Source organism: Stegodyphus dumicola, chromosome 2, assembly GCF_044657685.1.
Source record: "Stegodyphus dumicola isolate Sdum_Otavi_A_Nest chromosome 2, ASM4465768v1".
Classification (NCBI taxonomy): Eukaryota; Metazoa; Arthropoda; class Arachnida; order Araneae; family Eresidae; genus Stegodyphus; species Stegodyphus dumicola.
Genome location: NC_140769.1, coordinates 101,648,936 through 101,668,541, shown reverse-complemented (window position 1 = coordinate 101,668,541; position 19,606 = coordinate 101,648,936). Strand labels below are relative to the sequence as shown.

At 33.8% G+C, this 19,606-nt stretch overlaps 1 pseudogene; it reads right to left on the bottom strand.

Annotated features, from left to right (window-relative positions):
* Window positions 1-15,791: 15,791 nt before the first annotated feature.
* Window positions 15,792-17,306, bottom strand: LOC118187492 (V-type proton ATPase subunit C 1-B pseudogene; annotated as a pseudogene).
* Between the last annotated feature and the right edge of the window lie 2,300 nt (window positions 17,307-19,606).

Genomic DNA, 19,606 nt, shown 5'->3' with positions numbered 1-19,606 from the left:
CAAGGATTCAGGCCTACCACAGTTCCGATGGGCAGAAGCAGCATCTACAGCTGTCTACGTTCTCAATCGAACCGGACCAAGTAAGACTACGGGAAAATCTCCGTTTGAGGAATGGTTTCGACGCAAGCCGGCAATCAATAGAATTCGAGTTTTTGTATCAGCTGCATTTGTACATGTACCAAATGTCAACCGAGGTAAATTAGATGGCAAGACTATAAAGGGCTATTTGATTGGTTATTGTGATGACGATGGGTATCGCATTTTCATACCATCAAGGAATAATACGATAAAAAGTGCCAATGTAGTGTTCAATGAATAGCAAATCGACCCTACTTCCCAACCTTCAAAATTAGCATCTAACACCGGTCTATCAAGCAGTATGAAGTTTATTTTGTAAGATGCACACGTTGATGCAGACACACAGGGGGTTGGTGATCTGTGCACTGATGAAGATGAACCAACACAGATGACCGCGCGCTCATTGCGAGACCGTTCAACTATCCAACGTCCTGTCTGATTTAATGACTACGACGTGTATAATAGCATTCTGAATTTGGAAGAGGATGTAGGCAACAATTATTATTGATCATAATAACTACAACTACTACTAGATAATAACTACTACTTTCACTTCACCTATAGTTTCAGTTTAGTTTTCAAAGTGTTGTCATGCCTGAAATCAGTAAGGAGTTAGTGAGCGCTACAAAGAATAACAAAGATGTTATATATGAAAGGCATTGATTCTTACTTTTGTTTTTTTCTTTTAAATTGTTATAAAAAAGAACTTTGCAAGCAACTTCAAGCCTAAAACATATGACAAAGCAACGAAGTCTCCTGAATACGCCGACTCGAAACGAGCCATTGACGAAGAAATGGCTACGCATGCCAAACATGGAACATGGCAACTTGTTGAGCCACCTAACGGACGTAAAATCTCGACAATCGCTGGGTTTACAGAGTGAAGACAAATCCCGATGGCTCAATCGAGAGATTCAAGGCCCGATTAGTAGCAAAAGGGTACACCCAGACGGTGAACATCGACTACGAAGACACATTTAGCCCGGTGTGTCGCTGTGACACTATTAGAGCTCTAATTGCAACAGCAGCCAAGGAGAATCTCAACCTTTATCAAAATGACGCGGAGACGGCATTCCTTTACGGTTACCTAACTAAGGAGATCTACATGTATCAATCCGAAGGCTAAAACGACGGAAATAAGCGTGTATGCAAGATGCTTCGACCTTTATACGGCTTGAAACAAGCTGGACGATGTTGGAATGCCAAGTTTACTGACGTGCTGAAGAAACATGGCATGATACAAAGTAAATTCGACAACTGCCTGTTGATAAGAAATGATTATGGACATAAGATGCTGATGGCGATTTATGTTGATGATGGCATTGTCGCTGTTCAGGACAAAGCAGCATTGTTCACATTTATGGACGAGCTCAAGCAACATTTTAACATTCGGGTAACGATGTTAAATTGTTTCCTTGGTCTACAAGTTGACCATTTGAAAGACGGCTCACTCTTTTTGCACCAAGAAGCATTTACAAGAAAGATATTAGAGCGATATGGAAATGCTAAGACATCACACATCCCAAGAAAGAAGTCGAGTCTCAATGTCGACCATGGTCAACCGAATGACGACGGCGTGATCAACATCAAGGAGGCGAAGCCTCCCACAGTGAAATTCCATACCGATCAGTAGTTGGCAGTTTGCTGTATTTGGCATTGGGAACCTGACCGGATATTGCTTGCGCAGTGAGTTTGATGTCTCGAAAGCTGAACAATCTTACAGAGATTGATTGGGAAATCGTACAGACAACATTAAGGTACCTTCGCAATACCATAGGGCACGGCATTGTGTACAGTAATGAAGATGATAGAAGTTTGATGTTGTTTAGTGATGCAGATAACAACAGCTGTGCAGAAACACGCAAGTCTCGAACAGGTGTTATTTCTTTCTATGGTGGAGGTACAATTACGTTGCGAAGCAAGCTACAGGAGGCCATATCCAATTCGACGACAGAGGTAGAGGTTCATGGCAGCAGCTGATGCTACGCAAGACCTGAAAAAAAGTTGTCATGTAAACAATAAGACGTACGTAAGTTCTCTTTACTTTTTTTGTTAATAAAGTCCAAAATTCAATCAGCCATCACTCTGTTTGTTAATTTTGTAACAAGAGGTATTTTTTGGTGGGATGCTTTTGAAAGCATATGACTGCGGATTTTTCTAAATTAATTTTTATCTTTCAAGCTGTGGTTTAATATTTAATATTATTAGGAGCATTAAAATTGTATTACATGGAATGGTAACAGTCATTCTTAGCTTAAATCATTCTAACCTCCTTGGTTTAAATAGTGTTCTTACAACGTAACGTTTGATGTTCTGTTTTATGTGTAGTTTGAGTTGCTTAAAGCTTCATTTCAGCTTCTTAAGGAAAGTGGTTTATTAAATTTATAACAATTTAATCAACTTAAACTAATCTATACCTTATTTTTTATCAAAATGGAAACTCTTTTGAAACCAGAAAGATTTAATGTTGACCCTGCATGTGTTGGAGCAGAATCTAAATGGAAACACTGGAAAAGAAACTTTTTCAAATTTTCTCACAGAATTGAAGGAGGCAACTGAAGAAAGAAAAGTACAGCTGTTATGTAATTTCATATCTGCAAGTGTTTATCAATACATTAATGATTCACAGTCGTATGATAATGCAATTAATGTTCCAGATTCATTGTACATTACTAAAAGAAATGAAATATTTGCCCGGCACTGTTTAGCATCTAGATTTCAACGAACGGGTGAGACTGTAAATGACAGTTTTCGATAAAGAATTTAAAAGAAAAAAAAAAGAGAGAGAAGCAAATGTTTCTGATTAAAAATTCCTGGCAACAGCTTATTATTTGAAATGAGAAATATCTTCTCTTAAGTTTATTCTTCTTCCAAAATGTTGTATGTAAATAAGCTGTAGATTGAGGGATATGTTTCTGCGCTTTCCCAAGATAAGTATTTCTACTCCATATTTCAAAAATGCTGTAAAATGCGTAATATTTAAATATGTAAGTGCAAAATAAGTAGGATTATTTATCGGAACGGGAAAAACCGTCACTTATTGCATTTAAATGGAAAGAAGTTGTCTTTAGTTTATTTAATTGTGGCAAAGAACTCGAGGCTATCAGCCTGACGGAATGGATGTCTTCGTAGAAGACTTTCTAAAGGAAACTGGCCCTATACATCTTACGCACGGAAAACCATGAAAACGTCAATTCAGCCAGCCCGTTCATCGGGGTTATAACCCTGAACCGAACTACCAGTGATCAACGACTTTATCGCTCTGTGGTGCCGGGCACACAAGATTACAAACGATACCCATAAAAGGGTACATACGGTAACTAATGTTTCTAAAATTAAGTTGTTGGCAACAAGAAACAATTCACCGACGCAGAAATCAATTGCAAAGTCTTTAAATACATCTGTAACAACAATAAATAACGCAATAAACCAAGATTTATAAGCTAAAAAAAGTAAAAAACACAATGTTCGCTTACTTTTGTTAAGGTATGTGGCTCAACGCAGAAATATTTATAGAACCCTGAATAATATACATTTAGCAGGAGATAAATTTAGCAGTGATAAAAACATTGTGACCTTGATGAAGCATGAATTTATCTAAATAACTGCAACAAAAAAAAAGTGTACTTATTATCGGAGGCAAAAAGAAAAATATACGGGTTTTATGTTGTTGGGGGATTCCCTTGCAATGGGAAAGAAAAAAAAAAAAAAAAAAAGACGTTAAAATCAACTCACCGTGCTATGAAGTCAAAGTTTTACGTCCGATATTTACAATATCCCAAAGACTTTCAGCCGCTGAAACTTCATCAAGACGAAGCAACAAGTCATACTTCGAAAAGTAGAACTGTATTTCTTGAAAAACTGAAGACTGAGGTATTGCACAATACCTCAGTATGTATACTTTTCAACGTAATTCCACGAATGTATACTTTTCAACGTAATTTCACGAACTCTCCTAACATTTCACCTATAGACTATTGGGCCTTTGGTTTCTTGAAAAGTGCTCTTTCTAAGCGCAAACTCACCACGATTGGTGGACCGTAGGAAGTATCGGAAGAGGGATGGAAATCAGTTCTGGAAATTTTACAAAAAGTTCTACTGTCACTGAAATCATGATGTATACTTATCGTCCAGAAAAAAGGCTATCACATCGAACATTTTAAAAAGTATTCTTTACATTTTAAACATTAATTAAACGGCACAGAAATCTTTTTCTACTTGTTCTACTACTACTAATAACATGTTATAAGAGAATCAAAAGCTAACTTATACTAGAATTTAATCATCACTACTTGCGAGGTTTCAAAAATGCATGTATTTAAAGCAATCAGTTACCAAATTTAATATTAACCCATTAATTCGGTTTTGGAAAAGGGAATTTGGTACTTCCTTATTATTGAGGTCCCCGTTTTTTAAACTCTAAGATGGCTCCAGAATAATCCCCAAATTCATATTCTCATACACTTTTGTAGCTGCCATGTTTCCTTGATGACTTTTAATAGGTTACAGCCGAAAACATCGCGGCAAAAATATCGCGGACGAAAACGTCGCGGAGAAAACAACGCAAGGCGAAAACGTCGTGCTACAAAACATCGTGGGAGAAAACATCGCAGTTCTAAAACATCGTGGTACAAAACATCGTCGTCGAAAATAAAGCGGTTCAAAAACTTCGCAGTTTAAAAACATCGCCGTCGAAAATATCGTGGTAAAAAATAAAATATCTACAAATCATCGCATGACGATAACATCGCAGACATGCTTTTTTCAGGCTTTAATAACTGTAAATGGATATTCCCATAATGATTTGTGAGCGCAAGATGTAAAGAAGGACAATTTTTACTTTCATATTTTTTTATTAACTAATAAATTTTTGCTGAAAAAAATAAGAAGGAAACTTAAGCATAGAAAATTAAATGCAACTTAATAGATTATACTTTTTATGAAAAATTACCAGTAAAAACTTTATAAAAAATGATTTATTAATGGTCTTTGTTAGTTAACTATGTCGGTTTAAAATTCTATTAAGTGCTATAAGTTGCATTAATTTTCTATGCTTAAGTTTCCTTCTTATTTTCTCAGCAAAAATTTAATATTTAATAAAAAATATGAAAGTAAAAATTGTCCTTCTTTACATCTTGCGCTCACAAATCATTATGGGAATATCCATTTACAGTTATTAAAGCCTGAAAAAAGCATGTCTGCGATGTTATCGTCATGCGATGATTTGTAGATATTTTATTTTTTACCACGATATTTTCGACGGCGATGTTTTTAAACTGCGAAGTTTTTGAACCGCTTTATTTTCGACGACGATGTTTTGTACCACGATGTTTTAGAACTGCGATGTTTTCTCTTTGCGATGTTTTCTCCCACGATGTTTTGTAACACGACGTTTTCGCCTTGCCTTGTTTTCTCCGCGACGTTTTCGTCCGCGATGTTTTTGCCGCGATGTTATCGGCGGACACCCTTTTAATATGGTATCAGCCGCAAGATAAAACTAATGTTGATAATAAATAATCCTTCTTTGATTTCGCCAGTTAGTGAAGCGCTTCAGTCTTTCAACATTTTATATATGACTAAACGCTACGCGGCCAGCCTTCGTCTGGCTTTTAAATATACCGGAAAAATGCCTGAAGGGAAAAACCAAACATTAAATTTAAAAACTGCACAGAATATTACTCTGCAGAGTATTATATACACTGTTGCGCAAAAATTAAGGACGAAGTCGAAAAATTAGCATATCAGCTGAACGAAGAGGCAGAGCGGACAGAAACACCAATCAGGAGATTAAGTAAGGTGATGTACGGTAGCACATGCGCAGATATGCAGGTAGACGTAATGGGGGAGTGTCTGAGTAGTATAAAGCATGTTGTCGGTGTAAGGTCAGTATTTCTCGCAAAGAGATTGCACGCCGTATAGCAGTTAAAAATCACACCGAGTTGCTGCCTCAACGAGAAATGGCGAATAATCAATCTGTTAGACGACATCTGGATGCTTTTACCAGAGGTCGAATCATTGGGAAGTTGGAGGAAGGCCGCAGTGTGACAAGTGTGGCTGCAGAGTTCGGAATTGCTCACAGCATCGTTTCACGACTTTGGAGACAATTTCAAACTACAGGAACAGCTATCCGGGGGTTTAGTAGTGGTCGTCCACGAGGAACCACACCCGCAGATGACCGGTATATTGCCTTACAGGCCAGAAGAAACAGGTGGCAGACAGGGGGAGAAATCGCTAGACACACGACACAGGCGACTGGACGACCGATATCGCGTTTTACCGTGGCCAGAAGACTGCACGGTGGTGGTCTGTTTGCACGACGCCCTGTACGGTGTGTACGGCCATGGTTATTCTTCTTCTTCGCCCATTATGTCTCAAAATAACGCGATTTCGTCACAAAACGTAAAATTAAAAAAAATTCGAATTCGAATTTCGAAAAAATCGCTTCGAGGTGCACTGGCTCTTGTCTAGATGCACCTATGTACCAAATTTCGTAGCCGTCGGTCTATGAGCTTACGCGCTGCGCAAACGAAAGACACGCACACATACACACAGACTCTTTCTTTTATTATATGTAAATAATGTAAATAGAGTATAGATAAGCTGTTGTTGGATTTAAAAAAAAATGAAATTTATGTTTAAGAGTAATATGTCGCCAACCTACTTTTTCAAGTTCCTCTTCTTTATACTTTCATCAACATTCTGAAAAAATGATCATTAAGTTTTGTCGACAATTTTTGCCATGACTGAGGTTGCTTCTCTATTCCTAACCTGAGCGGGAATTCCGGTTTCTCGGCATAACCCGCTAACTATGCAATACTGTAGAAGGAACCTCCCGGCTTTGTTTCTTCCTTATAAAAAGAGATTTTCAAGTTTCATTTATGTGCACAAATTTTTCAAGGCCGCCTATTCGCTTATTTGGTTGTCGGATTAAATGTAAAGTATGCATCTTTCTCATAAATCTGTTTTAGTAAAGGCTGAGTTGCTTCTGCCACTTACTTAATCGACGTCAGCTACTCTGCCCAACAGTAAATAAATCATTGCTCTGTTTCAAACACTATTCTGCGACTATTGAACTATCAGATGCCTTTCCTTCACTTCCAGGTTTTCAAGTTGCACCTCCAAATGCTTCAATGATATGTAAATTTATTTAATAGCCATTTTCGAATGCGAGGTAACATAACGGAACTTTCTTATTATAGCGGCCCCCAACACTGAATTGCTTATCAACCGAGATATCTCGCCAGCTTGGAAAGCTCGAAGATAAAAATAAACTAAGTAATATATAATAATAACAATATTACTCACAATGCTGTTTCCTAAGAATATTTTAATAATCGTTATGACATGGCCATATTTCCGAAAACGCTTTCAGGGGAAACTCATTAAAAACATCATTGTTTTCCTGTCACTTTCTCCACATAAATTCCGAAGTTTATAATTCGAAGTGATGCAGAGCTCTCGCCCGTTGTAGTTTATTACGTCCCTTTGCCACATTCCTTCTAAATTCTATTTCTTCTAAACCCTACATTCTTTCTAAATTTTGGGTATGAACAACCGTTGTTGGATCTACAAAACTGTATTTATAGTTTCACAGTAAAGTGACTGTAAACAGTTTCTTTGTGTTGGTCCGTTTGTATTTCTTCCAGCAGTCTGAATGCATCGTTTAACCCATTTTTTACTATGCGAAAAAAAAGGGGGGCTAACAGTTCTATATCTTCCGTTCAACTGGGTCGATTGACGAAATTCAAATTGCATTTTTCATGTATCGAAAGCGCGACTTAGGATATATATTAGATTTATATAATAGCATTGTTCTAACATAAGCATTTTGACACAAAATCTGACTTTTTCTGATAAAACATACCAGTTTTTTCCTACATTTTGATTCTACGACTCAAATTTTGCCTAGGTAATAAATTTTGTAATATTTGGTGAGAAATTTATGGAGAAATTTAAAAACTTATCTTGGCGCAATTTTTTCAGTTTGCGCCAAGAATAATTCACTTGACGAATTTTTTAATTTTGCAGCAATATATTTTCGTTTGCCTTTTTAGTTCCTTGTACGAAGTAAAAAGGAAGTATTGTAATCGAGAAAAGTTTCAGGCAGCATATTTAAACGAAAATATCCATTGTGACCGCTTTCGAAAGCAATTTAACGATGTATTTGCGTGATATCTGTACGTAAAGACAGAATAAAAGACTCTTTTCCTTCAAAAAAATTGCGAAATTGCTTTAAAATGAATTCTGAAGAGAATGTTTCGTGGCGTCTGTACGAACGTATGTACGTACATATCTCGCATAACTCAAAAACGAGTAGCCTCAGAACGTTGAAATTTTGTATATAGGACTACTATAACATGCAGACGTGCACCTCGTATTTTGGTTGCAATCGGCCGCGCCTAACGTATATAAATATATTTATACATATATCCAGTCTGTTACCCGGCTCAGTGATCTCAGTTTCTTTACTCTTATATGTTTGTAAATTGTACATTTTTTGCTTTAAAAATGATTGATTTATGTTGTTTTTATCTTCCGGTTAAGGGTTTTATGCCTTTAGTAAATCTGTATGCAATATTTTTAGAATTATCAACAATTTTAAAATTGTTTAAATGCCGCTAAGCCTGATTTGATGGCGGCGATTGCTCTTGCTTACATTTGAAACAGCTGAGTAGCGGATTTGTTGCCAATCTAGAGAAACTTAGCTTCGCAACAACAAAGATAACGCCTTCATTTATTATTTAAATCATGCTTAATCCTTTCTGGAATTTTTTCGAGGAAATAAGCGTTTAAGATTTACTTCGTAATTTTTAATACAGATATTTTGAGTTTTTATGTATTTTTGCCTTGTCGCGAAGTGATAACTGAATTAATTTGAATGAGAAATACCAAATCGTCGTGAAAAACTGTTTCTTTTTTGTTTTGTTTGCTTAATTTCTTTTATACATCGTTCTAGCTTTATTATAGTATTTGAATAGAACATGTGGCAACGATTAGATAATTATTTAAATGATATAAATTTTGTGCATTCTGAGTTATAATATATGATTCTACGAACTTTTGAACTTTTTACGGCCTATCTAGCTACTGAATACTTCTGAAGGACTTTGAACTCTTATGCCATTCACAGCTTCAAATTGTCTTCGCGCCATTTTCATGATGTCTCACTACTGCTTATCCTGCACTCTTACTAGCTATGTTGCACTCACCATCTGCATTTGCCAAAAAACTCACTGCACCTGCCTGCATGCTTCGGTTTAATGCCATTGCTTATCACTGCACAATTTTTATGATGAAAGCCTACTTTCGTAAGTATTAAGATATGCCTGCTCACGCAGCTGAATTTTCTTCGCCCATGGGTGTTGGTACTTCCCTAGTACCATTTATTTGGAAATATCTTTGCCTAGTGCACTTTAATGCGATCTACTGGCGAAAACTCTTTAGTAGTTAATGACCAGGAAAAAGTAAGTCATAAGTTATAATATGAACGAAATATAATACTGTTAAGTGAACCTAGTGCCAGAGTGTCGCTATGGTAAACAAATGAAGGACTTTGAACTCTTATGCCATTCACAGCTTCAAATTGTCTTCGCGCCATTTTCATGATGTCTCACTACTGCTTATCCTGCACTCTTACTAGCTATGTTGCACTCACCATCTGCATTTGCCAAAAAACTCACTGCACCTGCCTGCATGCTTCGGTTTAATGCCATTGCTTATCACTGCACAATTTTTATGATGAAAGCCTACTTTCGTAAGTATTAAGATATGCCTGCTCACGCAGCTGAATTTTCTTCGCCCATGGGTGTTGGTACTTCCCTAGTACCATTTATTTGGAAATATCTTTGCCTAGTGCACTTTAATGCGATCTACTGGCGAAAACTCTTTAGTAGTTAATGACCAGGAAAAAGTAAGTCATAAGTTATAATATGAACGAAATATAATACTGTTAAGTGAACCTAGTGCCAGAGTGTCGCTATGGTAAACAAATAAAGTGAATTTTAAAGAATGCATTTATTCTATTGTGGTTTATGCGCTGTCGGCGAAGTAGGTTTAATTCAATGCAATAAGTTTAAACGAAATGCAAGAAAAAAATGCGTATAATTTAATATTCCGTACAAGGAAGTCATGTGGTGTACACATCAGATTTTTTCTTTGTGCACAAGAGGATAAAAAAGTCATCGTTCATACTTTCAAATAATTTTAACAAAGTGCGTAAACAGCATTTTCGATATTATCGGTTATAATAAAAATATGCCAAATTTCAAAACGTGCCAAAATGTTAATTCATGTATATCTTAGGAAATTTTGAATAAAAACTGTAGTTTTTTGTAGGTATGCTTAGAAATACATCTACTTTAAGATGATAGTAAAAATTTTATAGATTATAACTCAAATTGTTTTTCGAAAAATTTGTAAAAATTATTTTAAAATAAAAATTTAAAAAATAAATCATAAAAAATGGGCGAATTTATTTAGAACGAACCTAAATTTTGAAATGTAAAAGAAATAATCAAATAAGTTTAATAAAAAGAGACAGATTAATAAATAGTATATACCGAATTCAATTAACATTGAGGAGCTAGAACTTTGAGAGCTAATTTTTTAAAATATAGTCGCGATTTTTACAAAACTTGGCAGTTTGACATAATTTGAATCGTAGAATCGAAATATGGAAAACAAATGGCATGTCATTTCAGAAAAAGTCCGATTTTGGGTACTACTTTGGTAGACGGTTGCACGGATTTTTGGCGATTTACATTGGCGCAATTGTTGGCGCGGTTTTTACAGTCGTCAGCCATCTTGAAAAATGCTGTTTTGACGTATTTCACGGATAGTAAAGTATTCGAAACTTTAAAAAAATAAATATCGTTAAAAATAATGGATTAATTTTTTTTGAAAACATTGTTTTTTTAAGATGGCTGGCAAATGTAAATAAAGAGATTTACTAAGTGTATAAAATGCTAAAGTAAGGTTAAATTATTACTTTTATATAACAGAATAAACAGAATAAAAACACCGCTATAAAAACATTGCGTCAACATTTAATTGGAGTAAAATAGTACTTTAATTGAATATTGAATTAAAAACATTAACCAACGTTTAAAAGAATTAAATTTTTCAATTACTTAAATTCAAATCCTTTAAAATAAGTTTCATAGGATATAATTATTTAACATTAAAACATATGTGGCAATAAATATCTCAGGAAATTTTGAAAAAAGTGTATTAATTTTTTAATAAAAATTTAAGTATACAATAATAAAGTAAAAGAAAAATATGTACTTACATTTTTTTAAGCATTTTACCTTAAGTATATTGATAAGTACCAGAAAAAAAAACGATTTTCATCTGTTATCCCCATCTCTCGCACTTCATTGAAGAAACAATTAGCGAGGTTTCCTCAAAAATTTTTAATAAATTTCTTCTGAACCTTGTAACAATAAATAAATCTTTGAGTAGGAAATCCAGGTTGTCCAAAATAAAGTCTCAAACGGCAATTTTTTTATGCCGATACCAATAATTCTTGGTAATTACCAATAACAACATTTATCTTCGAAACGGAGACATTCATTCGTTTTGAAATCTGAGAAATTCGAAGAGATGAATAATAAAATTTTAAAATGGCGCAGAAATGCACAAATATTCAGTAACCAATCAGGGAGCGGATTACATCACGCATAGAATTAAAATTATTTAAATAATCATTCATAATAAAATCATATTTAAAAAATTACAAAATTAAATTGTATTTTAATATTTAACAGCCATAAGTAATGTTTAAAACATTAGATTAAATTTATAGATATTAAAACCAATTACTTTTAAAATAATGTGACGTCATTCATTACATCATTCACAACATAAAATTCCATAAAATATCATAAACAATAAAATTTTTATTTCAAATAAAAATGCAAAATTAAATTGATTTTTAATATTTAAAAGCCATAAATACTATTTTAAACACGGAATTTATGCACAATAAAACGCATTATTTTTTTAAATAAAATGACAACAAAGTATCGGTTACCATAAATAACTTGTCCAGCAATGGGTTTACCATAAGGCGTATCGCTCGCCAAAAAAATATCGCCAGAATATCGCCAAAAAATCGCCAAAATCCGTGCAACCGTCTACCAAAGTAGCACCCGATTTTGCATCAAAATGTCTGTATTAGAGCAATGCTATATATAAATCTAATACATCTTAAGTCGCGCTTTCGAGATATGAAAAACGCAAGTTAGATTTCTTCAATCGGCCCAGTAAAACGGAAGGTATAGGACTGTCAAATATTTTTATTTTCATTTTTTTTTTTTTATTTTATTTTATTTTATTTTATTTTTTTTCAGTGTACCATGTTGAATAATTTAAGTGTACTAGCACATCTATTCGAAATTTGTTATTCCACGTTGTTCCTCATCACGTGACACACGGCGTTCTTGGACCTCCCTCCCGACCAGTGGCGTAGCTAGGGTGGGGCAAGGGGGATCATCTCTCCCCGGGCGTAGCATCCAGAGGTCGCCAAATTGAAGTCACAAAATTTTAGAATGCAATGTTTTCCATTCTTGGCACACAGAAAGGGGCGCAAAATCTTCAGTTGTCCCCGAGCGTTGAAAACCATAGCTACGCTTCTGCTCCCGACAACAGAATCTTCAATTAGGGAGATTCCATGCAGGAGCAAGGTGCTCCGCTTCTTCTTCCTACTCATATATGCCTCTTCGGGAGAATCATCCTATATGGTTTGATCACCGTCAGGTCCAGAAAGGGGTTAGATAAGGAACTAGCATGAGCAGGATAAAATTGCCTGCTGTGCGCCAGTATAACCCCAAAGTTCCGAACCCGGAATATTCCTCTAAAAAACTGCTGTTGCGGGAATACTGTGCCACTGCTGTTCTTACGTCGAACAAACTCCATTTCCTCCATTTCAAATATTTTATTGCGATCGCCTGTTCGGCCATTGAATCTTCGCATCAAATGTAGGGAGCACACTTCCCGCATGTAATTGCTCTAATCAGGTGCAGCATCTTCACACATATTAAGCTTTGTCATGCTATTTGATGGATTTGCCTCTCTATTATTTAAGTCCTTTGCCTAAGATAATCTACCGAATAGTATATACCGAATTCAATTAACATTGAGGAGCTAGAACTTTCAGAGCTAATTTTTTAAAATATAGTCGCGATTTTTACAAAACTTGGCAGTTTGACATAATTTGAATCGTAGAATCGAAATATGGAAAACAAATGGCATGTCATTTCAGAAAAAGTCCGATTTTGGGTACTACTTTGGTAGACGGTTGCACGGATTTTTGGCGATTTACATTGGCGCAATTGTTGGCGCGGTTTTTACAGTCGTCAGCCATCTTGAAAAATGGTGTTTTGACGTATTTCACGGATAGTAAAGTATTCGAAACTTTAAAAAAATAAATATCGTTAAAAATAATGGATAAATACATAAATCTAGTAGCAGTGACAAATACTGTTCTTGAATCACTGAACCAATTTCCAACATGGAGGCCCTTCTTTCTTTTACGATTTCTAAAATTTCACCTTCAAATGATTTCGTGTTTAACATATAAATTCGTGCTGTGGCCAGTTTCTCAGATTAAAAATTAATGCGAATTCGAAACCCTTAACAAAAGTGAAAAGCGATGCTAATATAAGAACACGTGAGAGCAAAACTGTAACATGTAGCGAGGTATAAGAGCGTGTGACGAGATATCTCGGTTGATTAGCGATTCAATCATAGGGGCTGCTATAATAAGGAACTATCCTTCTTTCTTGCAAAAAAAATATAGCATTGCTCACTTCACGGTAAATCAAACAATTTTTTTTTTTAATTATATACGTTAAGACATGAAACAGTCTCTTGTGACAAGAGAATTATTAGAGATCGTGGTGCTACTTTGGTAGACGGTTGCACGGATTTTTTGGCGATTTACGTTGGCCGAATTGTTGGCGCGATTTTTACAAACGTCAGCCATCTTGAAAAACGCTGTTTTTACGCATAGTAAAGTATTCGAAACTTAAAAAAAAAATAAATAAATATCGTTAAAAGTAATGGATTAATTTTTTGTTGAAAATGTCATTTTTTAAGATGGCAGGCAAGTGTAAATAAATACATTTACTATGAGTATAAAATACTAAAGTAAGATTATTATTACTTTCATATAGAAAAGAAGAGAATAAAAACACCACTATAAAAACATTGGGCCAACGTTTAATTAGATTAAAATATTACTGAAATTGAATATTGAATTAAAAACCATCATACCAACATTTAAAAGAATTAGAATATTATTAAATTCAAATACTTTAAAATACGTTATATAGAATATAATTAATATTAAAACATATGGACAATAATTATCTCAGCAATTTCTGAAAATAGTGTATTAATTTTTTTAACAAAAATTGAAGTATACAATTATAAAATAAAAGAAAAATATGTACTTACATTTTTTTTGAGTGTTTAACCTGTTGTTTATTGATAAGTAGCACAATAAAAAATCAGAATCATAATTTAGATAACATCTTTGAAGACATCTTTGAAGGAATTCGAACATATAAATTAAATTTTAAAACGGCGCGGAAATGCACAAATTGTCAGTAACCAATCAGGGAGCTGATTACAGCTCGTTAATGCACAAATATTCTATAACCAATCAGAGAGCTTATTACATCACGGCTAGAATTAAAATTATTTAAAAATTCATACATAATAAAATCATTTTTTAAAAAAATGCAAAATTAAATTGTATTTTAATATTTAAGAGCCATAAATTATGCTTAAAACATTAGATTAAATTTATACATATTAAAACGAATTACTTTTAAAGTAAGGCGACGTCATTGATTACATCATTCACAACATAAAATTTCATAAAATATGATAAACAATAAAATTTTTATTTCAAATAAGAATGCAAAATTAAATTGATTTTTAATATTTAAAAGCCATAAATACTATTTTAAACACGGAATTTATGCACAATAAAACGCATTATTTTTTAAATAAAATGACAACAAAGTATCGGTTACCATAAATAACTTATCCAGCAATGGGTTTACCATAAGTTGTATTACTCGCCAAAGGAAAATCGCCAAAAAATCGCCAAAATCCGTGAAACCGTCTACCAAAGTAGCACCGAGATCGTAAATTATTAACATTTATACAGAGAAAAGAAAGAAGAAGAAAGAAAATACGGTTACACGAGGTTTATTCGAACCTCTTCTCATCTCAAAGAAAACTAGGAATGTCGTCATGAGGAATAACGTCAATTGAAGATGGTTTGCATTGCCGATTTATCGATAATCTTGGTTCCGTTTACAGAACGGGATAGTTATAATAGGGAAATACTAGTAATTCTAAATCTATACGCTAACAAAGTTCACTCACCAAATCCGCTGGTCGGCTGAATGGGACACTCGTCGGGGTAATACTGAATGGAGTGGTTGCCACAATTTTTTCTTTAAATATAAATTTAATCGCTATTTAAACACATATTAATTTTCATTCTGGTGAAAGAAGTTACGAAATTAAGATTAATATAAAAGTCAGGTACTAGGTGAATTAAATGTTATAAAATATATTTCTAAAGCTTTTACATACCTGGTGCAAAACTGTTTGAAATATTATATTGCTAAAAATCTGAAATGCATAGGCATATATAAATACTGGTAGTAATATCTAAAATATCACTTTTATTGCTATCCGTCAATGAAATTTAGGTTAATTTTAAGAAATACATAACGGCAATACTCCTGCACATTAAATTTCTGTAAACTTCTCGGTATTTCAGGAATGGTACCAGCAGCTAAATGAATATTGATATCCTTATACAGCTCATCTAAAGCTTTTCTCAGTTTTACACATCTAATTGGCTGTATCAATATAGCGTGAAAATTTACAGAAAGTCCATATCTGACTACGGAATCGGCAAAAATTCTAAGGGCTTTAATGTGTATCAAAGCGCTGAAACATTCTGCAAAGCTCAGTTTTAACCATGTCCAATACAAAACAAGTTTTCTATACTTATCCGCTTTAAGCTTCTTGCTTCTCATTTTATCTGCAGCTAAATCCTGTTCCGAATATTCGAAATCGCGAACAAAAAATCTTCTCTGCTTAGCGTTTGTTTTGAATTCCTCCACGCATCTCTTGTACAAAGTAACTGTATAAAGGTAATGGTTTTTGTCATCATAAACTTTGATGCTTGAATCCGGTACAACCATTTCCGCTAAGGTGGCGTATGTTGCATGCCATGCCTTTTCCAAGTTGCTTGGCACAACAACTAAGAGCGTTGTTAAATATTTAGAGCCCAAAACAAAATGTTCTTTTTTTACAATATCAGCCAGGGGTCTGCGTATTAAATTTCCAGATTCCCTTTCCTCTAAGATGCTGACTTTGCTCTGCGAGGTAAAATAAGCACCAGATCTTTGTTCCATATCATTCTCCAAATTTCCCATTTCCTTCTTAAGCATGTAATATATGTGTTTCAGAGACTGCTGCTCAGGATATTTGGCTTTGTTCCATGTGAATCTAATCACATATGTTGGTAAATCAATATCATTTACCATAAGGTTATCTTTCAGCTTATCAGTATCATCCACAATGTTTCTCATTAAGTTAAAAATTCTTTGAACTAAATCTTCTGTATATGAATCCAGTTCTTTTAAATCTCCGAGTAATCCTATAAGTTTATCTAGAGTTCCAATCAAAAAATTAGGTATGTGGAATTTGTAATTGACAGATAAATGTTTATTTTCCGTCACAACATTAAGTTGATCGAAAATCTGTTGCGATTTCTTTTTCCTTGGTACTGATATTAACCAAAATTCTTCCACCGATTCCGAACGAGGTCGGCATAATCCACAACACCAGGTGGGAACATCATCCAGAATGTCTTTAAATTCACAACTGTCGCAAGGTTTAAGAGCTGACCTTCTCTTTTCTTTTAAATTTAGTACTTTTTCAAACGGATCTTTCTGTTCATCAAAGGAATCACTATCAAAACTCTGACTGGTTCCTGGAAGTTCCTCAGATTTTACCAAATTTTTGTTATTAACTTCGATATTTATCTTTTGCTTTGCTTTGACACTTGCAGACATTTTTTCCGTCGTTAGCCACATATTTTTATCGGAAGCAGCATGATCATATTTGCAACTTACGGTGTCAATACCAAATGTTTGCCTAAACTCACAACCATTTTAGTGCATTTTATTAGACTGCAATATTTTTATAACTAAAAAATGGCATTGTTACAAATGCTGCGAAAATTTGTCCAATTTTTATCACTTCACAATCTCTGACCAACTTATTCAAGATGTAATATTTATCTAAATAAATAATCTTAATTACTTTTATCTGTAAAAAGATATCTATGCACACAAAACGCAAAATTACTATAGTTTACTCATAAAATTTTTTAAATCAGGTGCTTTATTTTTGAATTGCCAACATTTCATTTGATAATACTCAGATTATTTTATTTAACTAGCATTTCGTCATCTAAAAAAAAAAAGTTGAAAATGCGTGCCATCTTAGAAAAGTTCATAGTTTGAAAATATCTGATGTGTACACCCATGACTTCCTTGTACGTAATATTAAATTATACGCAATTTTCCTTTATTTCATTTAAACATATTGACTTAACAATTAACGAATTTTGAATTAAATCTACTTCGTCGATAGCGCATAAAACACAATAGAATAAATGCAATCTTTAAAGTTCACTATATTTATTTACAATAAGGACATTTCGGCGCTAGGTTTATTTAACAGCGTTACATCTCATTCGTTTTATAACTCAGAGTGCACAAAAATTATATCATCTGAAGAATTACAACAAGTTCTGTTCAAATACTATAATAAATCTAAAACAATATATAAAAGAAATTAGCGGCAAGGCAAAAATACGTAAAAATTCAAAATATTTTCATTAAAAATTGAAAGATATAGAAAAACATAAAAAACCAAGTACAGTTAAAACAATTTTAAAAAAAAAATTTACCGTTAAAATTACAGTTTCTACGCAAAAACAAGCTATAACTTAAATGATAATTCCAAAATGAATTAAGCATAATTTAATTCGCAATAATAAAAGAAGACGCTACTTTTATTAGACGTTGCTGCGAAGCATAGTTTCTCTAGATTGGCAACAAATCCACTATTCTGCTAAGTTTCAAATGCAAAAAAATATGGCTGCTATGATAATCAAAAATTAGGCTTAGCCGCATATAAAAACTTTTAAATTGTTAATAATTCCACAATTATTGTATGCAGGTTAACTAAAGGCATTAAATTCTTAACCAGAATATCATAATTCAATCATTTTAAAGCAAAAAATGCACAATTTACATACATATAAGAATTAAGAAACTGAACTTACTGAGCCTATTAACAGAGTGGATATATATATATATACTTTTGGTGCGGCCAGTTGCAACCAAAATGGGAGGTGCTTATCTACATGTTATAGCAGTCCTCCTATATACAAAATTTCAGACGCCACAAAAAAAAAAAAAAAAAAAAAAAAAAAAAAAAGTCTCTTCAGAATTCATTTTAAATGTTTTATAATTTTTTGGGGGAGAAAGAGTCCTCTATTCTGTCCTTGCGTACAGATGTCATGCAAGAACATCGTTAAATTGCATTCGATAGCAGTCAAAATGGATATTTTCGTTGAAATATGCTGTCTGAAACTTTTCGCGATTACAATGCTTTCTTTTTACTTCATACAAGGAAGTAAAAAACTAAACTATTTCAAAGCGAGGAATGGCAACTCTGTACGAAATTAAAAAAAAAAAAAAAAAATATCTCCAGCGAGCGAGAAAATTGAAAATTCTAAAGATATGCCCATTATAAAATTAATTTGCGATACTGCTATTGAACTGAATTTTATAGTTTGAGTACGTAGAACATAATATTTAATAAATAAAGGTAGCACACAAAAGGTTAAAAAAAAACGCCCCTTTGGATGTAATTTAAAATCTGAAACCTTTCAGAATTTTTTCTTTTCTCTTTTTTTTTTTTTTTTTTTTTTTTTTTTTTTTTTCCTGTAGTTCATTGTATCAATGTTCAGTTTTCTTACTAAAATGGCTTTCTAAAACCTTTTTATCCCCAAGGGGTGTTAGCCCAAAAAGGCTATTAGTCTCGAAACGGCATTTTGTGCCTGCTCAATATAAATGTCCCTTTCACTTTTCATATTATTGCCACCCCATATTTTAGCTGGGTATTATTAAAACGTATTTTTCCCACTTTTTTAGCGTGCCTTCGTGGTGTAGTGGTTCTGCACACTGGGTCGAGGTTCCAGATGTCCGTGGTTCGATTCCCGGCGAAGGCGTTTGCTATTTTTTCATGTCTCTGGCTCTTCCAATTAGCCTAATGTCTATACAGTGGCGCCCAAATTAAAAGGGTGCTGGATGAGGATTCTTCGCCCCCAGGATTTGGCGACTAGGTCCCTTAAAAACCCCAGTTGCCCTTTAAAAAAGAGGAATATATAAGATATTTCTCCCGCTTCCCTAGCGTG